The sequence below is a fragment of the Cydia strobilella genome, chromosome 8 (assembly GCF_947568885.1).
Source record: "Cydia strobilella chromosome 8, ilCydStro3.1, whole genome shotgun sequence".
Taxonomy (NCBI): Eukaryota; Metazoa; Arthropoda; class Insecta; order Lepidoptera; family Tortricidae; genus Cydia; species Cydia strobilella.
In genome coordinates, this window is record NC_086048.1 from 13,958,889 (window position 1) to 13,981,731 (window position 22,843).

Here is a 22,843-nt window from a genome sequence, read left to right on the forward strand (position 1 = left end):
ACAACAACCTTTGAAGTTGAAATTTGACCTGACCGCTGCCCGCAGAACACATCCAGTGTGGCAAATCCTTAAAAGTTACCCAATATGTTCCTAATAAAGCTTTATTCGAGATATAACTTAATACGCTCTGGAGAAATGCGGCGTACAGTTTACGAAGGCTTATTCTGGCTTATATTATCACAAGTGGCTTCCATCATGCATATCCAGACACTTAAAGTTAGAGCTTCGCTAGGCTGCCTTGTATTTAGATTGTTTTATATTGAATTAAATGCTAAACGAATCTTAAAACCCTAATTTATTAATACACATTATATATAGTTTTGTTATTAATACATTTATACATCACTACACCTTATCAAAACCAAGTCCCCGCCGCGTCTGTTTGTTTGTGTGTTTGTATGTTCGCGATAAACTCAAAAACTACTGAACGGATTTTAATGCGGTTTTCACCTTTCGAATAGAGTGATTCTTGAGGAAGGTTTAGGTGTATAATTTGTTAAGGTTTTTTGTCAATTTGTTGAAATAATATGACGATAATTATGATGTTTGTTAATGATGTCGGAAAAAACACCTTGTCTAGGAGCTTTAAACGAGATCGCTGCCTGATCCGTTTGAGATATAACAACACAATGTATGGTGGGATTGTCTCACTTTTAATGGTCTACAAAAAAGTCCACGATGGTATATGTCTTTAAGGGTAACTTACTATAGCCATTATTAACTTCTAAAAACAAATCACTTATAATGTCGTATTTACACAACTATTACGTACACGGATACGGTATCTCGTTCGCTACGAGGCGTAAACGATTGGCATCTTGGCTAGACACCCTGGTTATCTGGAAAGCGAAACACATACGGAACGCGTTTCTATTACCCATTACAGTGGCCAGCTACAGGGATAGAATTTCCCCAAAAATTCGAACCGACTGGACTGGGCATATTGCCTACATACAGAGGGTATATGACACACTGTACATTGCTCTGCTCCTAACTTCTACAGGGCTCATGGCATTCGAATTTGCAGTACAAACGTACCTGCGTAAGTTGAGTTCACTCTCTTTCAGCAGAAGCGGGAGATCGAAATATACATGACTGACTGGTAAAATATCCGAAACAATATGAAGCATCACTCTAAATGGAGCTACATATAACGGTCCTTACACGTACAGGATTTTCATCTAATAGTCTCAAGAACCAGTGACTCAACATTTACCGGTCGCCGTGGTAAAACCTAGGATTTACTTAAAAATATTAACTAAAAATTTATTTAAAATATTACTAAAAATTCATTAACTTATGGGAAACATGTTTGATGTCTACCGTTCTCCTATTCTCCCGCAATTGCTCAAAGGTTAACTGGAAGAGATTTCTGAAAGGGATAAGTTCGCCTTTGTACAAATGATGTGTGTTTTCCTGTTTTATTTAACCTACAATAGTTTTTTTTGTACAATAAAGAGTTTTACTACTACTACTAGGTACTACATGTCAGAAAAAAATATTGAGAAATAAAATAAAATAACGTTATATCATCGAAAACACTGCATATTAAATAAGAAAAAAATATTAGTAGAATTTGTTAATAACCGTTTAATAAATTGTATTAAGTCTAGCAATTAATTTAAACTTAATTAAAACAAAATAATTTTTCGATTGACAGCGAAGATTTTACTTAAATACATTTATAAATTGGAATTTAATTGTTTTATTAACTTGTTTTAAAAGTTTTAAATTAATGAAATAAAACTATGAAAACGGATTATATCGCGTATATTGAATTTATAATACATCCCGACGTTTAACGTTACCGTAACCGTTAACGACGTTAAGAAATCCTGATAACACCCTAGGTCGCACTGTGTATAGGAAACCTACTCATACTGATAGGTACTTAAATGGCAAATCGCATCACCATCCCAGTCAACTTGTTACAGTAGGCAAATCTTTGTTTCAGAGAGCCCAGAGGATATGTGATGACCAGCATCTGGCCGCGGAGCTCCAGCATGCCAGGCGCGCGCTCCAGGCAAACGAGCTCAGGATACCGCGGGTCAACCAGAGGTCCCACATTAAGATCCCCACAGTTGAGCGCAGGCCTGCCATTCTGCCTTTTGTCAGGGGGGTCACGGACAGGATCAGCCACATCTTGAAGCATGCTTCTATAAAAACATATTTCAAGCCAATGAAGAAGATGTCACAATTCCTGAGGCCTGTAAAATGCAATACCCCTCTACAGACTGCAGGAGTGTACAGGCTGGACTGTGAGTGTGGCCTATCATATGTCGGGCAGACGAAACGGAGCATTTCCACTCGGGTGAAGGAACACATAGCTGATGTCAAGCACCGTCGACCTAGGTCTGCTGTCTGTGAGCATGTCATGGATAAAGCCAATCACTCAATCAAGTTTGATAAGCCTCTGGTTCTTGCCAAGGAGAAGCGTTACATACCCAGAATGCTGCGCGAGGCCATTGAGATTAAGAAATATCCAAACTTTAATAGGGAAGATGGCTTTTCTCTACCACCAGCTTGGGATCCTGTAGTCCACCTGATAAAGGAGCAAGCGAGACATAGACTGTGAGACCGTAGTGTTGGATGATGCTGGACATTCCGATGTTTTGAAAAGATGTGTCCCGCCGAGTTTGTTGCCGGTCCCATATTGGGATACCCTCCTACAATTTAGGAGGGAATTAAATCTTCTCGGGTCCGTGGTGTAGGGTTGGAGCCGGCATAGTTTTTTTTTTTTTTTTTGTAATGTCTGCTGAGAATGATTGAAAACAGAAGGCGAAACATGTTGGGGCACCTGATACGGCACGATACTTACATAAAGTCTATAATAGAAGGAAGAATAGAAAAAAGGAGAGGCAGAGGAAGACCGAGACGTGCGTTTTTGGACCAAGCTAAGGAGAAAATCAACGTAGTGACGTATCAGGAGCTCAAAACAGCGGCAGAAAGAAGAACGGAGTGGCGGTTACTCCACCGACAAGAGCCAGGCTCTTAAGAGTTATGATGAATTTCATGTTATTCGGGACTGAATTAAATTACCTATCAGTGCTGCATTCCGTTCGTATATTTATTTAATAATTTTAAACAGTATACCGCAACATGAAGTAATAAGTACAAAAGGCAGACTTAAAGCATTTTCTACCATCACCGCAACATACCATATTTACCATACCTGCTGCGTATATTATCGCAAGCGGATGCGACGCTCATATACTCGCGTTACCAACGCGCCGCGCGGATTCCGTTAGGTACATTCAAGTCTCAAGCTAGAACAGACCCGTAACTATTTTAACATTAAACTATTCTAATAACCATAGAGTAACTTATACTAGAGCGGTACTGTCATAGTAAATTTTGTAACCCCAGTAAATTCACTGTCATCTGTGATGTTGCTTACTTGTAATAAGCATTAGTGGTATTATGATATTACCCATGCCAATGTAATAAACACTGAGTTGTTAAAAAGTTTATAATGAGCGCCTACAGCTCACTAAACTGTATTAAATTATTGTTATTACTGTCTAGGATGCCAAATGTACACTAGATTAAGTAATTACCTTGTAATATATTGTTAAATAAAGAACTTATAAAAAAAAAACTGCCATCTGTCGACACACTTTAAAACTAAAAATGAAGATTTATAAAAATACGATAAAATGTATTTAAATATGGATAAATGATTTTTTTATTTGCATTAATTATTTTTATATGATTTTGACCCATGTTCTTTCACTGGTATGCGTTAAAATTATAAATAACAAAAGAAACAGTCAACGCGCTCTATACGAGTATAGGGCAAAACTAGTGGCGCCATCTGATCGAGAATCAATTTTTCGTGATTTTCGAGGCACGTTTTTTCCTTAGACTGTATCCATCTATTACGGAGTTATATCTATCTTTGTAATAACTTATCTTATAACATGTAGATAGACTGCACCAAACAAGGCTTTAGCAAAACCATTCGCGCGTAACCTCATAAAAGTGTAGCGGCAAAGCAATGCAATCCAGCAAGATATTCAAATACTGGGCACAACAGTGTTCTAACGCAAACACGGGTAGCTACATGCACACAATGTTTATCGGTGCTTCATGCCGGCGTGCAAACATGGACTGCAGGAAAGAGTGGGGTTCTGGTAAATGGTTCCGTCAATTCGTAACATAATTTCGCAGTCATAACTATAAATTGTACCCAACTCCCCATACCTACCACTAAGAGCGACTCGATGACTGTTAGTTAAAACCAAAAGGAGGCGTGTGCCCCAACTCAGTTATTCTAGGAATATAAGAAATGTATTTACTTAAGACGACAGTGGACGACGTCGTAACATATCCAGGTAACATATTATATCGAAGGGTGACTGACCAACCTGGCGCCCTATAACGTCTGCAACCTAGTTTTAAGACGAAGCGGATCGTCCTAATGTAATATTTTCGTTTGTAGCTATGATGGTCGTTCTTGTCTACGTGACAGCGTGATAAAACGGTGTCCGTCACTTTCAATCCTGTGGTGTTAAAAAGTGGCAGTTATTATAAATTATCAATTTTATCACGTGGATAAAGCCATCCATAATAAGCCTGCTGGACAGCTAAAACGTCTATTTTGATTAGTCTGTCATAACCTCTCAGAATGGGCAACAACATTTCCTTTGCGTTTACTGACCAGTTTATAAAAAAAATCTTAAAGCGGTTTCTGCTTCCTGCGAAGGGACCCTAACAATCGTTTCCTTTATACGGTAAATTATGTAAAACGCCGGTCAATACGTGGGTTATTCGATTCGCCCAAGCCGGCCTGGATTTTTACACGGGAAATTGGATTCATCCGTTCTTAAATAGAGGGCTCTAGTTGTTTGTTCTGTTTTAGGAATGGAAAATGCATATTCACATAATATTTTCAACAACGATTTCTCGTTACATATTGGTATTTGAAATCAGATTCAATCATTTTTAGGTTACATTTTCTGTCAAACACCTAACTCAGGTAGGCAGGTATTCGTATAAAAGCAAGCTACACATTTTAAAGCAGCCAACCTCTAAGGAAGCATTTACCGCTTGCCGTTCCCTGTATTTAATAATGTCTACTTTTTATGCACGGGCCGCGATAAGGCACAAATTCCTCCTAACATTTGTATGCAAAAAGTGAAGGGGCCATCTATTCCAGGATTAGATCTCGGGCAGAGATTTACCTCGTTAATTCAGATTCTATACTGAATTTAAAAGGATATTACGGATGTCCTATTTTTATTGTCAGGTTTATTTTTGTGTTTGTCCTGCATTACCAAAGTTAGAAAGGAATGGCGCAAGGTTTAGTGTGTGTCGGATAGTCTTATTTACGTCACCTTCGGTTTCAGTGCTTCATTTAAACGACGTTGTAACACGGCATAGGTAGGCAGAAGTGGGAATGTTACGGAACATCGCGAGAATTATTTTTAATGTTTCGCTTGGTTAGAACTAGTTTTAACTGAAAATATATATTTTTTATACCACGACGGTGGCAAATAAGCGTGCGGACCATATGATGTTAAGCAGTAATTAATAAGCAGGCATCACAGCTTTGGCCGCTTGCAACTTTAGTGGAGGCGACCCTACAAGCTATTTTAGTTAATAACTTTGTAAAAAATAATTTAGACTAAGCAAAAACAGTTTCATAAAACTAGATTAAGCAAAACATTCGCTAAAATTGAAAAAACGCAGTAAAAATTAAGGCATAAATTTTAATACTAATTTTATAATTAAAGCCTGCGTTTCATATGATTTTAAATAGACGCTTTATGCAGAATAAAGATAAGATAAAGATTTTTTATTTGCAAGAATCTTAATTCTAAAATACATAGGTGTTCGCACTTAAACTATCGTGAGACATATTTCAAAATATTTATCAGTACGGTTTGTAAAAAATAATTTTGACTAAAAGCGACTAAAAATAATAGTGAGTAAAAACCGTACTGATAAATACATAGGTGTTGTTTATTAAATTGTGTACAGTATTCAGTCGCACAAATGTTATCTACTAATTACGGTAAAGTTGGAAAAAGACTGTTCTCTCCCCTTCTTAGATGTATTGGTAAAAAGAAATCCTGATAACACCCTAGGTCGCACTGTGTATAGGAAACCTACTCATACTGATAGGTACTTAAATGGCAAATCGCATCACCATCCCAGTCAACTTGTTACAGTAGGCAAATCTTTGTTTCAGAGAGCCCAGAGGATATGTGATGACCAGCATCTGGCCGCGGAGCTCCAGCATGCCAGGCGCGCGCTCCAGGCAAACGAGCTCAGGATACCGCGGGTCAACCAGAGGTCCCACATTAAGATCCCCACAGTTGAGCGCAGGCCTGCCATTCTGCCTTTTGTCAGGGGGGTCACGGACAGGATCAGCCACATCTTGAAGCGTGCTTCTATAAAAACATATTTCAAGCCAATGAAGAAGATGTCACAATTCCTGAGGCCTGTAAAATGCAATACCCCTCTACAGACTGCAGGAGTGTACAGGCTGGACTGTGAGTGTGGCCTATCATATGTCGGGCAGACGAAACGGAGCATTTCCACTCGGGTGAAGGAACACATAGCTGATGTCAAGCACCGTCGACCTAGGTCTGCTGTCTGTGAGCATGTCATGGATAAAGCCAATCACTCAATCAAGTTTGATAAGCCTCTGGTTCTTGCCAAGGAGAAGCGTTACATACCCAGAATGCTGCGCGAGGCCATTGAGATTAAGAAATATCCAAACTTTAATAGGGAAGATGGCTTTTCTCTACCACCAGCTTGGGATCCTGTAGTCCACCTGATAAAGGAGCAAGCGAGACATAGACTGTGAGACCGTAGTGTTGGATGATGCTGGACATTCTGATGTTTTGAAAAGATGTGTCCCGCCGAGTTTGTTGCCGGTCCCATATTGGGATACCCTCCTACAATTTAGGAGGGAATTAAATCTTCTCGGGTCCGTGGTGTAGGGTTGGAGCCGGCATAGTTTTTTATCGCGTATATATATATATATCTTTACTTGAAAAATAATTATAGTGTATAACTAGCCTTATGAACCGATTTTGCATGTACAACCAGCCTTAAAGTTTGTAGTCTATGATTGTTCATTATTTTAGTATGTGGGTATTTTTGCATTTTGTAATTTTTCCTCAGTCACCCGTTGACCACGAACGCTGTAAAGAGTTCGAAACGTCGGGATGTATTATAAATTCAATATACGCGATATAATCCGTTTTCATAGTTTTATTACATTTTTCAAGGTTTAATTTTTACTAATGCAATGTTAGAAACATTGTGCTATTTAGTCACATATTCAAGTGTTGCTTAATACTAGCAGTAATCTGTGCCTAATTATTGATCGTATGGCATATATATATACTCGTACATATGTCACTGGATAACATATAAAAAGAACGGCATTGTCCCCCTGGTCTCGTTGAAGACTCTTCGAACAGTTCAAACGTCGGAGGTTAATTTAAAACTTATTTTACGCGAATATATATATTTTTGCCGTCGCTGTGAATAATAATGAGTAAAAATCGTGAGTTTAAATCAGTATATAAAAAACAATACTTATAATTTTAATTTTGGCCTTCCCAGGTACGCGACTGTACCTACTTACACCCTTACCACTAATAGCATGATTTCGTCGCAGGCATAATAATGTTCGATAATTTGACTAATCCGACAGTAAAGACAAACAGCACCTGCTAAGAAGAATTTCCTCATTACCCGAGCCGAGCGAGCGATTGCAGGTTGAAGTGAAATTTCATTGGAAATTAATCGGAATGGCCAAAACTTGTGCCTCGTGCGATTCGGCGGCACGGTCCCAGGTTTTTAATTAAAGCCTTACCTGGTTCGGTTTACATATAAATTAATAGTTATAGGAGTTTCTGTAGAGAAGCGACAGGAGAACCTGATTACCACTGCTATGCTTTTCTATGGACGTTTTTGCTATCCTACAGTTCATATTTTAATTAAAAGGGTACTTATATAAGTAGCAAAAACAGCACGAACAGTAAGTACATTCAGCATCGAAATTAGTGGATGAAATAACGTGTTCATTAAAATCTAATTATTCTATACATAGACACATAATTATGTATATTTTTATTATTACACACTTTTTACACACTTTTATTTAGCTTCACTGCGTATATACCTTTTTATATATCTATAGTGCCTCAAATGTAACTAAAATTTGAACCACTTCCCGGTATCTGATTCAGTTGAAATTTGGAGTACTGTCGTAATTCCGGTGACAATACAATAATATGCTAACATGGAGGTGTTTTGATGATACAGTCGGTAGGTAGCCAAAGGAACTTCTCGATGGAAAAACACAAACACATCAAGTTTAGGCTCATTAGAAAGGTCTCAAGAAGTACTCGATAGACATTCAAATGAGAAGAAGTACAGTCAGCAATAAAAGTATGTCACAAAAAAAAAATTTGACAGTTACTTGTTTGTTAAGCTATTAAGCAATGGTAGGTATACTTGTGGCGAGTCTGATTCGCTAGTTTTGATGCGGACTACACACCAGAATAATGCATACTTATATATTAATATTATAAATGCAAAAGTCTGTCTGTCTGTCTGTGTGTTACCTCTTCACGATTAAACCGCTATACCGATTTAGAAATTTGGCATAGAGATAGTTTGAGTCCCGGAGAAGGACATAGGATAGTTTTTATCCCGATAATGATCCCTTAAGAGGGTCAAAAGCGGGATGGAATTGAAATAATTAATGAAGTACCTGATAATTTGTGTACATAAAAGCAATTAAGCATATGCCTAAATTGTCCCGTATTATTATGTTATTATTATTTTATTATTATTGAATTATCACCTTATCCAGGCGCTATTTTTTTTATTTAAACTTTATTGCACATAAAATTATAAGTAGAAATGGCGGACTTAATGCCATAAGGCATTCTCTACCAGTCAACCACTGGGCTAAAAAGAGATGGTTGTTAGGTGCAGGATTAATACTCGAAAAATTAAAACGATAATCGCTACCTACTATTTACAAAATAATTATTTACAAAATAAGTATTTACAAAGTAAAAACTAATTAATATACTATGAATTCATAAACTTAAACATATACTTTATATGATATACTTACATAAATATCTACATATATACATACATTATACATTCTCACTCTAGCTGCGGTTACTAAGTACACGCAGACGAATTCGCGGGCAATAGCTAGTAATTTATATAAAAGCTGTGCGAACCTGTTAAAAATCTTATAGCTCAAATTTATTGCCGCGTGTATTTTGAAGGTATCGTGTTATACCAACGTGTATTTTCGTAGTGAAAAACATAAGCACGGTGCATGTACACACTCTTTTACCACCTATCCGAGGTATTTTGCAACTATGAATCAATCATGATGTCCGCACAAAGTCAGATATTAAATGACTTTTTTATTTTGTAACCTTCACTCATTGCTCTCATTACTCCAAAAGTACGAGTGTAAATATAAATCACTTACTCACAAACCTTGTAATATATGTACTCAGCCACCAGATCATTATCATTATCTGCGTGTTGGCTCGTTAGCCAACACGTAGATAATATCAACAATGCTTCCAAACTTTTGCACTAAAAACTGATGGAATATAGTTCGCAATTAAGTCGTCCATATTTATTTTTCAGTCTAATGGTTCAGCTGCTAGGTTTTTTCTTGTTTTTGTTTCTTTGGCTGAATGCCAAACTTTATTATGAATGCTGCATCTCGGACTCAATTAGAACTTTAGTGTAAAAAACAGCCAAGTGCGAGTCGGACTCGCGCACGAAGGTTTCCGTACCGTTACGCAAAAAAACTGCAAAAAATCACGTTTTTTGTATGGGACCACCTAAATATTTATTTTATTCTGTTTTTAGTACTTTTTCTGATAGCGGAAACAGAAATGTATTTCTATACATCATCTGTGAAAAATTCATCTGTCTAGCTATCACGGTTCATGACAGCCTGGTGACAGACAGACAAACAGACGGACAGACAGACAGACGGACAACGGAGTCTTAGTAATAGGGTCCCGTTTTTACCCTTTGGGTGCGGAACCCTAAAAATCTACAAATACGAGTTGGACTTGGCGGCATAGCTTCGGATGGTTATGATGCTTTAATTATTACTGATATCAATGAGGATATAATAAGATAGAGCGGTACTGTCATAGTAAATTTTGTAACCACTGTAAATTCACTGCCATCTATCGACATGCTTTAAAACTAAAAATTAAGATTTATAAAAATACGTTAAAATGTATTTAAATATGGATAAATGATTTTTTCATTTACATTAATTATTTTATATGATTTTGACCCATGTTCTTTCACTCATATGCGTCAAAATTGTTGAATAACAAACGAAACCGTCAACGCCCTCTATACGAGAGTAGGCCGAAACTAGTGGCGCCATCTGATCGAGAATCAAATTTTCGTGATTTTTGAGGCACGTTTTTTCCTTAGACTGTATCCATCTATTACGGAGTTATATATCTTTGGTGATATACTCGTAAGTCGTAACATAATATATACGGAAACAATACCTAACCTTATTTCACTCGTAGAAATAGGTACCATAACTAATTTCTAACAGAAGTTATTTCCATATATAGCTACTTACGAGTACATAATTACTTATAAGGAGGTATTATATTGTCTATGCCCAAGCTCATCGTTAATTATTATTACACCTTTCCTTATACCCTTGCGAGTGAAATAGTACATTACTACAGAGGCCGGGAAGTAAGGGGTTGCCGGCCGAATACACATAGACGGATAGTTATGAGGCCGACAACCCCTTTTTACGCCGAGGTATGTATAGCGCTTTTCTTAAACATGCCACGAAATAATAATAAAACAACAGTGATGATGATGATTGTTTCATGTCCTAATGTAATGTAATAGGTTTTTTTTTTCTCTTTTTTGTGATTTTTATTATTAAATAGGGGTACTAAAGGAGAACGAAAATTTGATTATTTTACATTTGATTTTGATACAGCCCTATAAAGATTTCTACCTGACTGAATAACGTTGAAAAAAAAAATCTTTTTTGGGATGTACCTCCTAAGCTGTGCATCGTAGCGCAAAAGTAATCCAATTTTCGTTCCTCTCTAATACCCCTATTTCATAATATTAAAAGAAAAAAGCGTAATGGCAAAATGTCGTAACGAATTAAAAATATTGCTTATAGTTTTTTTTTATGGCTGTATGCCATGATGCTGTGTCACAAATTATATATGTCAAATGGAAATTAAAAAAGAGCCACTTTTCGGCCTAGGCCGATTGATTTGTATGAAAATTCATTAAATACCGCTCGGCTAGCCGCGCCCTAGACGTGATTCTTCCCAGCCTAAAGCTCGTCACAGACGGACCGATAATATATCGGCAGATACCGTAAGATACCGACAGATACCTTAGAGTACGGCTAACCACTACACACGCCAACGATACCAAAATATATATCGCTCTCTGTCTAGCACCTACATTGTGAGAGAGACGAAATATACCTACCAAAATATATCTGAATATGCCGAGCTATAACATCTTAAGGTATCTTTAACTATCTTAAGATGACTTGCGATAAAATATCGTAAGATACCAAAATATAAATTACAGCTTCGTGTGTGGACTCTGTCAAATAGTACGTAAAAGATATCGTAAGATGCCGTATCTTGCGGTATCTGCCGATATATTATCGCTCCGTCTGTGACGGGCTTAATATGAAGAACATAATATCAATATTTCATTGCATGTTTGAGAAAATTAATATTATGTAGGTAAGTACGCAATACTCATCACGCGCTAATAAAACATAAGTATCTAATTTAGAAAAGCGTTGTATGGTGAAGTGCTACTGTTATAGATAGTTTAATATAGAACTAACCTCTATTCTAAATTTCACGAAACAGTAATCTCTGGATTCTCCGATTTTCGTGAGCTGACAAATGCGGGTGCATTAGGAAAACATCAAAGTTTGCCGATCAGGGCGCCCCGCCCGCGTAATGACGCGTAATTTAATAAAGCGATCGTCCGACGACATTTTTAAACTTTTAATGGAAGCAGGCTTTTTTAATGCCAAGCTGTCAGTCATTTTAATGCATCTTTAGGTTTATGGAGATAGTAGAGATTGTTTTTATAATTTACTGCTAGGGCTAAGGCTAAGGGCTTAGGCTTGCTTTTGTTTATTGTTGATTCATACAAACACACACACTGGCATGTTACATAATAGGTACTTACAATATAAATATTCCAAAATATTTAGAGCAGTACGGTTTAACTCACTGTTATTTTTAGTCGCTTTTGGCGACATGTTTCGGATTCATCGAAACCATCATCATCGGAGTGAGTAAAACCGTACTGATCTATATTTTGATCTGTCACGATAGTTTAATTTCGAATATAAATTTTACTACACAAAAAAAGCTAGACGGCAGGCGTTCTACGTAAATATTCTCTTTTAAACTATCCTATTTTTGCGGACTTTACAATTTCGTAGGAGTTTCCCAATTAGTCGGGCAGGATATTTACGCATTTACTCCCCAAAAAATAACTATTTTGGCATTTAAAATTCTGTGTTGTAGTATTTTTTTTTGTTTATATGAAAATAACGTGCTTAACTATTTTAATAAACAAAATAATTCATCAGACGAGAAATCCTTGGGACGAGATCCGTTCTTATATGCATGTGTACCTATGGATAGAATTTTATTGTTTTAGCACTTGAAAGATCTTCGCAGATAGAACGATGTTTCCTTAAAATCACGTAGCAAATTTACCAGTGAAGCCTTTTTTCAGTTTATTTAAAATTAAGACTGCTTTTACTCATGTGTTGAAATATTTAAATAAATTTAAAAATATTTTAAAAATATTAGGCTACTGGGTTTATAATATTTTACACTTAAAAATGTCCACAACATGCACAACTTTCTTTTGCTCAGAGATGAGATACTCATTTATTCGTACAATAGGTATTGCCAGCCCGGTTCCCAATATCATACCTAAGTATCCTACGTGAGAAGTAATTAAAAAATAACATAAAATAATTATATTTCAATTTTAAAGTAATTTGTGAGTGGATTATAGTGTAGCAAAAAGCATTATATTATTTTGGTAAACCGTGTAAAAAATCAATTAATTTATTAAAGATTTAATTTATCGCTCAGAACGTTAACCGAAAAATTGTCATTATCGGTATCGTATTTTTATTCCAGATCATTGAAGCGAGCCGCGACCGCATGATTCAATTTCGACAAAATTCCGACCAAAATGTTCGTTCGCCACAACGGTAATAGGTATTCCAATTGAGGATAATGCCCATATAATTCAGGTTTTAAAACTCGTTATAATATTTTACATTGCAATAATTACTAATTGGTCGCGGAAAAAATGCTTAAACAAAAAAAGTAGGGCGTGTGGTTGTGTGGTTTTATGAAACCACGATGCAAGCGAAACTTTTTTTCGGATTGTAGGCATTTAACTGAAGATTTTCGGAATATTGTATTAAAATCGCGTTTTAAATCTTAACTTAATACATATCCTCTTTAATTATCTTACAAAATACGTCGCTTAACTTCAAACTCGGGTAAATCCATTCGACCCTCTCAGCAAATATCTACCTACCTTTTCTTAATACCAAAATCGCATAATCTGAAGTTAAGCGACTCAAAAGCTCGCCCAATGCCAATGTTATTCAGCTACTCAGCACAGAATGGCGATGTCATTAAACATTAATATCGCTTACTTATCATACGCGAGTCAAAGGCTAAAGAAACCGGTACAAGTAAGCTTTCGGATTACGCATAGGTTGTTAAGGATCTCCCGGTCTCGTTACACTGGGGTTTTCGAGATGTCTACACGCTTGCGTCAGCCAACCGTTGGGAATTGAATTGTTTGACGGAATCGTGACGTCCGTGACGTTCGAAAACAAAAAGTCGTATGAGACAGTAAACTTCCTATTACGTATGTATTACGTTATGACTATTTGACGTTCAACGTAGAATTTGACAGATAGATAGAGTTTGACGTATTAAACTACCGTACTTTAAGGTCTACTGCTCTTAAAATTTTGTATGAAATTACAAGCAAATAAAAGCCTTCGTGAATTAAGTATTGTAACCTTAGTCCGACAATGAAGCTTATTTTAACTCTAAATACTAGACATAAAGTAGAATTTTACTAATGCTGTAATTCTGTAATGCGACATGCTAAAGACTGACCAAAAACTTTGACGAGATAGAATAAAAGTTTCACTTTAAAAATTAGTAATATGATACATAAGAGTCTGAGACTTCCGCATTTCCTGCAACAAGTTTTTGGGTATTATCAGTAACTAGCTAGTTAGCTAGCAGTAACTTTCTGTTCTGCTGCAACTGCGTTTTATGATGCGAATGCAAGGTCCATATGATTGAAACCTCTGGACATAGATTTATATCAAATAATATTAAATAAAATCCCTCGTGTGTGAAACGTCCTGTGCCTGAAAAGAAGACACTAAACTTTAAACAGACCAAAACCTATAACGATAAATATATGACGATACATTTCATATAAAGAATTGTCCAAAATACAATAAAAAAGTTTAATTAGGTAACGCTAAACAAGCTTCTGGAACGTAACTATAAAATAAACTAGTCCTTAATCTCGAGAAACGCAACGACATTTGCACTCTCCCTAAAGATCAAACAAAAAAGGACACGATGAGGGTAAGGTTTCACGGTTCAGCTGCCATCTTTGACCGAATATTTTCCGTTTGACTGATATTTTGTCCTAGCATCTATCGTACGATCTATGGTATGGTACCAGAAAATAATTTATGATGTAAGGTTACTGTGACTTATTTCATCTTTGTAACTTTAATATCAATAATGATGACATTTATCAACCAATAATGAAAAATCCCCATCCCTACTAATCAACTACTAATAATAAAAATACGATAGTAACTCTGTCTGTTACCTCTTCATGTTTAAACCGCTGAAAGTGATTTAGATAAAATTTGGTATGGAGACAGTTTTAGGCTCGGGGAAGGACATGGGATATTACTTATATGTATCAATCATCAGCATCATACCATGCAGATGAAGTCGCAGGTAAAAGCTAGTATATTATAAATACGAAAGTAACTCTGTCTGCCTGTCAGTTACCTCTTCAGGCTTAATCCGCTGAACCGATTTAGATGAAATAAGGTATGGAGATAGTTTGTGGCCCGGGAAAGAATATATAATAGTTTTTATCAATCATCATAAGCGGCTTTGGACTGAGTAGCATGGCGGTCATTGGCGTCGGAGGCCAAGATCCACTTCAGGTCGTTGCGCCACAGCAGTAAGTAATCATCATCATCATTCTACGCAGACGAAGTCGTGGGCAAAAGGTAGTAAAGAATATGGGGCCAGTATTACCGAAAAAGTTTGCGTAACTGCGTGTATTAAACAATGTAGGAAACTTTCCCTCTAACACCTACTTGTTTCACGCTTATCCTGGGTTTCCATTAGAACTTTTGGGCACAGTTGAGTGTAACCGGTATTTATCGATATTTCTTATAATAATAGGTAAAACTTTTTCTTAATGATAATAGTTGGTTATTGAATCGGTTATGGGAGTTTCGGTAATAATACATGAATTAGAAGGTATACGGTTAATATTTATGATGTTTCGCCTGTTATAGAAAAAAGTTTTGCTTGTTCATTTGCAACCACTTAAACAGTCAAGGGAAATCTTTAATTAGAATGTGTGAATTTCACATTGTTGAAGTTATATTCAATTATAAAGTATAGGTAGGTTGCAGCGAAACCTTAATTTTATTTACCTTAGTCTTTATTTGTATCAAATTAAAATCGTAAACTGAAATAGATAATATATCATACACTAACACAAAAAGTGACCAAATCGACGGGTGGCCGAGGCGGGAATCGAACCCGCGTCTTCAGCTTACGCGGCTAACGTGTTTTTACAAATTAGGAAATGCCTTGTAGAAACAACCTCTCTAGAAATTAAAATAGCTAGAAAATTACTAAAATAGCTTAAAATAAGATAAAGATAGTTTATTATTCAACTAGGCATGTTACAATGCGCTTAAGAACGTCAAATAAAGCTACACCGGCGGAAAGGATTCCGAGAAACCGAAATAGTAAATGTAATACATGCTTAGAAGTAAAGGAAAAGTGGAAAAACTCACCGTCTCAGGCGAGTCTCGAACTCGCGACTCTGAGATACCAGCCCATTGCTCTACCAACTAAGCTTCCGAGACTAACCCGAAGACAGCGAATAGCTCCACCATATCCTATCATGTCGCTAGGCACCTCCCTAACGCTGCGTCTTACGTAAGCGAACAACTCGCGAACGCGAAGCGAAGCGGCGCGGCGGGCCCACGGCGTTCGCGTTCGCAAGGAGATCGTCCACGTAGGACACTTCTATGGGTATCAAGGGATTGATTCACCCCGCGTCGCATCGCTTCGCTTCGCGTTCGCGTGTTGTTCGCCTACGTAAGGCGCATATGAAGGATATGGTGGCGATATTCGCTGTCTTCGAGTATCGGTAGCTCAGTTTGCAGAGCGATGGGCTGATATCCCAGTCTCGAGTTCGAGTCTGACCCGAGAACCCTCTCGGGTTTTTGGGTCGGGTGAGTTTTCCACTTTTTGTGTATTTCTAAGCATTGTGGTATCGTTTGCAAACGTTTCTACTTAATACGAAATTAATCAAGAGATCGTTTCTTAATACGATATTAATCAAGAGATCGTTTTCTAATGCGATATTAATCAAGAGATCGTTTCTTAATACGATATTAATCAAGAGATCGTTTCTTTAACCATCCTTACTCATAAGCATTCGAAAATTATCTTACTTGAAAGTTAAAAATATAAAGCTATGAAAATAAACCATTTTCTAAACCACGTTTGTATAAATATTTACAGTATTAACGTACTTTTAAGCGTATTATTATTGTTTTAATTTTTGGATAATTTGTAAAGAAATTTCAATCGCAGGTCGCGGTTTCAAACCCCGGCTCGTACAAATGAGTTTTTCGAAACTTATGTACGAAATATCATTTGATATTTACCAGTTGCTTTTCGGTAAAGGAAAACATCGTGAGGAAACCGGACTAATCCCAATAAGGCCTAGTTTCCTCTCTGGGTTGGAAGGTCAGATGGCAGTCGCTTTCGTAAAAACTAGTGCCTACGTCAATTCTTGGGATTAGTTGTCAAAACGGACCCCAGGCTCCCATGAGCCGTGGCACAAATGCCGGGATAACGCGAGGAAGAAGAAGAATAACACAAATATTTGTTCCCGAGTCATGGGTGTTTCCTATGTAAATATATAAGTATGTATGTAACACTTTAAACTCTCGCGTTTTGTACACATAATTAATGTCATTACAGGATCTAAAATAAACTAAACTTCGTTATTAAACGTCGGAAATAAGGTAAAATAATGAAATTTAATTACGTTAGACCCGGTAATGATATTAATTATATATAAGTATGTAGGTACTTATCTATATCAAAGATAGATATAACTCCGTAATAGATGGATACAGTCTAAGGAAAAAACGTGCCTCGAAAATCAAGAAAATTTGATTCTCGTTCAGAGGGCGCTACTAGCTTTGGCCTACTGTCGTATGGCGTTGACGGTTTCGTTTGTTATTTAACAATTTTAACGCATATTAGTGAAAGAACATGGGTCAAAATCATAAAAATAATTAATGCAAATAAAAAAAATCATTTATCCATATTTAAATACATTCTATCGTATTTTTATAAATCTTCATTTTTAGTTTTAAAGTGTGTCGACAGATGGCAGTGAATTTACTGGGGTTACAAAATTTACTATGACAGTACCGCTCTAGTATAAGTTACTCTATGTCTATATTAAGTATGTATATCGTCGCCTAGCAGCCATAGTACTAGCTTTACTTAGTTTGGGGTTAGGTTGATCTATGTAAGAATTGTTAAGATGTCTGATGTATTTGTTGTAGTTTAGACCTGGAATCAAATCGTGGTAAGGACAATGAGATATTAGATAGACACGAAGATTAGTTTCTTCTGGGCGAGCGCGAAGCGTGAGCGATGTGACTCCATTTCAGCTTGAGCAATAATGCTCCCATCCGGCTGTTTTCTACAGATTGCATTTCTCAACCGATTTTCGTGAAATTTTGTAAGCAGGATAGATAATTTATACTTTTTTTGTCGACAAAGTTTTTTCTTTTTTTAACGGAGCCATGGCAGTGCGCGATTTCTACAGCTCACAGAGCTACTAGTATAATCACTTATAATCACTAGTTAATAATATTGTATGGATAATTCATTGCTTGTACCGGCTTGACTGCTACATATTATTAATTCATTATACTTTATTTATTTAATGTCCACCTAATAGCTTGGCAATTGAGAACTTCAAAAAGCGATACATATTGATCTACATAAATAAACAATTGAATATCCGACAAACAAAGACAATCGTGCGATTAATCATTTTAATCGCAGACGCAAATTATAACGGCCCCGACTACCATTAGGGCAATACCAAGTCGTGTTTACTTTCTCGGTCACGCAAACATGAACCTTACAACTTTTAATAATACGCGTATTTAAATAACCTGTAATTTTAATAAATCGGTGCACGCGGGTATTGTGTAGTTTGTATCAAATCACTTTGCGTAATAATTTTAAAACTAGCCTCTACGAGTAACGTTATAATGTATTAAATAAAAGCGGAGCTACGTGTATTATACCTTTACATGAGCAATTCTTGTATATCCCTAACGATTTCGATGAAATTTGCTATATGGGGGTTTTCGGAGACGAAAAATCGATCTAGCTAGGTCTTAACTAAGGGGAAAACGCGCTTTTTTGAGTTTTTATATGTTTTCTGAACAAAGCTCGTGCTCCCAGATATTAATAATATACATAATGCAGAAACTCACAAAATTCTCCAACTCAAATAACCTCTAAAGCGATATAACATTATGTCAATGTGTCAGTTACATCACATATTACATACATAATTATATTAAAACGGAAGTCTCACGGAAGTTTTGTTATTAAAATATAACATCACATTGTTGTTGTACAGCACCGTTATTGTCAAAGGAGCAGTTTTTCACAATGTACTTACAGATGTAGTGCATAATTGTGGTATTTTCTATAAAAATGGACCTTCATGTCGCGCGAGTGACTAAAACAAGTGAGTCTAAACCGTGAAATTATTTAATAAAAGGGACCTTATTGTCGATGGCGCTTACGCCATTATAAACGATGCTCCGATATAAATACAATGCCGCGCGACGCTGTACGGCATAAGCGCCATCGACAATAAGGTCCCTTTTCAAAATGCCCCAATTGTTTTCCATCTAGACAATCGGCAGCGTGTCCAGCCAAGTTCAAAGAAAAAGGGGACGCAGCAACCGTGTTTATTATCACACGAACCATTTCGAGCTACTTTTGACCCCTTCAAAACTATTTAACCTACACACATGAAAATTGGCACATTTACTCAAACCCCTGAGCTTGTCTAACAATTAATAAAAGTAGCTCAAACAGTTATTGATAAATTATCGTTTAAAAACCGGCATTTTTGTGACTGACTTGACTTATAGTTTAAAAACCTATCAAAAACCTAACCCACTTCCAGATGGCCTAGAAACTTGAAATTTGGCATTAGACTATTAGGTATATGTATAGAGAAAAAAATCGGAAAACTGAAAATTATTCATAATTCGATGAAAAAAAAAACATATATCGATAATTATTAGATTAATTTGTTAGGCTATTATATTTGTCTATATTACTTTTCTAAAACTTGGTTTGTTGGTAAAAACTAGCCAAGTCAAATCCTTTATAATTTCATGATTTTCTACACAGCACAGAACTTGGCACCCATATAGATCTCAATTCTTTTGTCGGCGAGTCAGCAACGACACCATATTCTTAATATTGAACTTGGCTCTCATTTTACATTTATGTTTTTGTTGGGATCGTATTTTCTCGGTAACGTTCGTATATGTCATGCTAGTTCAATCAATGTGAATACTTTTTGTACCGAGACTGACTGAAATAGCAAGACACGTTAGCACGTTTTCGTGAAAATATGATGAAAAATAATTATGCACTACATCTGTATAGTAGAATAAGCTTAGAGTCGGAGTCAGCATGACATTTGCTAAAAGAAAGTGTGGAAATGGTATAATTTTAGTATTTTTATTTGTGTATTCTACAATATGTAGTTGATTAAATTTTCAGTTGTTTATGAATTTCTAATAAATACCTTTTTACTATTCTCCTGGCACCATTAATACATGTCTGTTAGGCCCGATGTTTGACTGGTAGAGACAGACAGGGTAATAGGCGTTTTTTGCAACGCAGCTATAATTTTCATCTCTATATTCTTATTAGAAAACCCGGGCGCTTATGACCATTTCCAGTCCGCCATCGTCCACCATCAGTTTCTTAGAATTGTTTTAACACCATTTGAACAGGTCTTACTGACTAGATTAACTTCACTGCTAGTTTTTCGTGGCAATGCCTCGATTTTGTATGTGTTTGTACAATATTTTTTCATGTAGTGTTTTCTGTGATGGCGATATCTTCAAAAATGTAGACGAAAGAGATTTATTTTTATAAAGAATAATAAAACAGGTATTTTTTTACACATAACAGTTTCCTTAAGCCTGATGTGCAATCGTTGTGAATACAAACGATTTTTTTTCCGGGACAAGCTTTACCAAGGACAACTTACACAAAAACTGACAATTCAAGCGTACGAGTATGTATGGAAAATCTAAACTGATAATTATGAAATCAAAGTGCTCAATCAGTCATAAAAACTGCAAGCGTGCTACGTTTCTACGTGCTACGTACGAGGCTAGGCTGCTACGCCGTAGCTCGTAGCGCGGGTGCATGAAAGTAAAAGCAGTCTAAGCGTAGCAAATCACTTTAGTACTTTGTTGGTTCTATTTCTCTTTTTTAGAAAACACTACCGGAAAACGTTTACGTTTAGTCGTCCGAACCGATTAATAGGATTAATAAAGCCAATTTTCCAATCCCTCTAAAATCAGATCAGCCGTTTGACCAATCAAAACTTTTAGGTTCGAAGCGTCCGAGCTTAGTCGTACTAACGATGCCCCTAAATCAGATTCATCTAATTATACAGAAAAAACTCTGGGACGGCTACGAGGTAAAATATCCCTGCGAACAGGTGTTAGCAAAACCAGGGTAAAATAATGTAAACAAGGGCCCCAAATTAATCTGAGCCGAATGCAAAAAGTTAAATAAACAAAACGTTGATTTATTGAATCAGACAAAGGGTTGCCAATTCAATATAGATATTCAAAAACCGAATATATTTTATACTGACCTTACAACGTCCTACAGTGTATTTAAGTCACTAATGTGTCATCACGTCAAGTAACACTTAAAAATATCACTGTCACTTAACGTAAATATCGCGAAAGCGAAGGTGCGAGGGCGAGCGACGTGCGTCCTCCTCGACAGATCGCGGCAAACTGAGCCCGACTTCAGCTAATGTTCCAAGTTTAAAAACCGTTCGGCAGTTTCCGTTGAAGATCGGGTGCAGCGTTATTATGTATTTGGTGTTGCAACTCAAGTATTTGCAGGACCGGCGATGGGTGAAAGCACTCGTAAATCTGAAGAAAATCATCCTTCACTTCACTGGCGGGGAATAAATAAGACTGGTGCAACTGTCTTAGGATATATGTACATGTAAAACAGTACCTAAGCAGTATCTTTCGCCAACTCGTAACACGTAGACAAGTTTCATTGAAATTGAACTGTAAGATTACTTAAACTCGGTATGTTTTTGCTTTTGTGGGAATGGAGACGAACTTATGTAAATGTATTATTTATCTTGATTTAGCTACAAGTAGAAATCGAAGAGTCTTGACAACCATCCAATGTTGTTTACACTATCCCTGATCGGATACTTACTCGTACATAATAAATAAATAAATAATAAAACGTTTAATAACAGGCAAGGATCACCCATGAAAAATTTAAAGACAACTACAATATTACACACTCTTTAACACTAAATACTACTTAACTAAGCTTACAATAAATAAATTGCAAATATGTCACAAGTACATCATACGACGTTATTTCCGATTCTCATCTCGGTGTACAGACAGCCAATATCGGAAAAATAGGCTATCCGGATCCCTAAAAATGGTTTTTAAAATTTCATTCTGTGAGCGCCCCAGCCTCTCCCAAAAGGAAGCCACACGTGCCCTCATCACCGCGTAGAAGTCCGGCACACGCGCATCGGCAAACATGCCGGACGCGCTGCAGCAGCGTGGCAGCCTCATGAGGGCGCGAAATGCATTATTGTATTGCACCCTCATGCTGCTGTACGACTTTCGTCGAAAAGCTGTCCAAAGTTGACAAGTGTAAAAACATTGGCAATATGCATTGAATAAAGTTATTTTAACGTCGTTGCCACACTTGCCAAATTTGCGCGCCAGCATGTTACAGCGGACCGATAAGGCCCTTCGCTCCCTCTCCATGTCCTTATCGTCCTTGAGATCCTCGGTTAGGATGTGCCCTAGATATTTGAATTGTTTTACAACTCTTACCGCATCTCCATTCAATCTGACCTCCTGCACGTAATCCGGACCCCTTCCCGCCCTGAAAACTAGCATTTCAGTTTTAGACACATTGTACTTTAATCCGTGACAATTTACATAATCCTCACAGATTAAAAGCAATTTTTTTAAGCCTTTAATTGAGGGACTGAGCAGCACCATGTCGTCAGCGTAGCTGAGGCTGTTGACGCACGTACCACCAAGATGACATCCAGTACGCGCGCCCCTCAATTTCACTATTAGGTCGTTGAC

At 36.8% G+C, this 22,843-nt stretch overlaps 1 protein-coding gene and 1 non-coding gene across 2 annotated transcripts in view; both read right to left on the bottom strand.

Moving 5' to 3' along the window:
* Window positions 1-21,776, bottom strand: part of LOC134743757 (acid sphingomyelinase-like phosphodiesterase 3b) — an 83,075-nt gene extending 61,299 nt beyond the window's left edge. The window contains exon 1 of the mRNA XM_063677401.1: window positions 21,349-21,776. The gene's annotated coding sequence lies outside the window, so the exon portion shown is untranslated. The remainder of the gene's footprint in view (window positions 1-21,348) is intronic.
* Window positions 16,175-16,246, bottom strand: Trnat-ggu (transfer RNA threonine (anticodon GGU)). Its single transcript has one exon. It is a non-coding gene; the product is annotated as a tRNA-Thr (tRNA).
* Window positions 21,777-22,843: the final 1,067 nt, after the last annotated feature.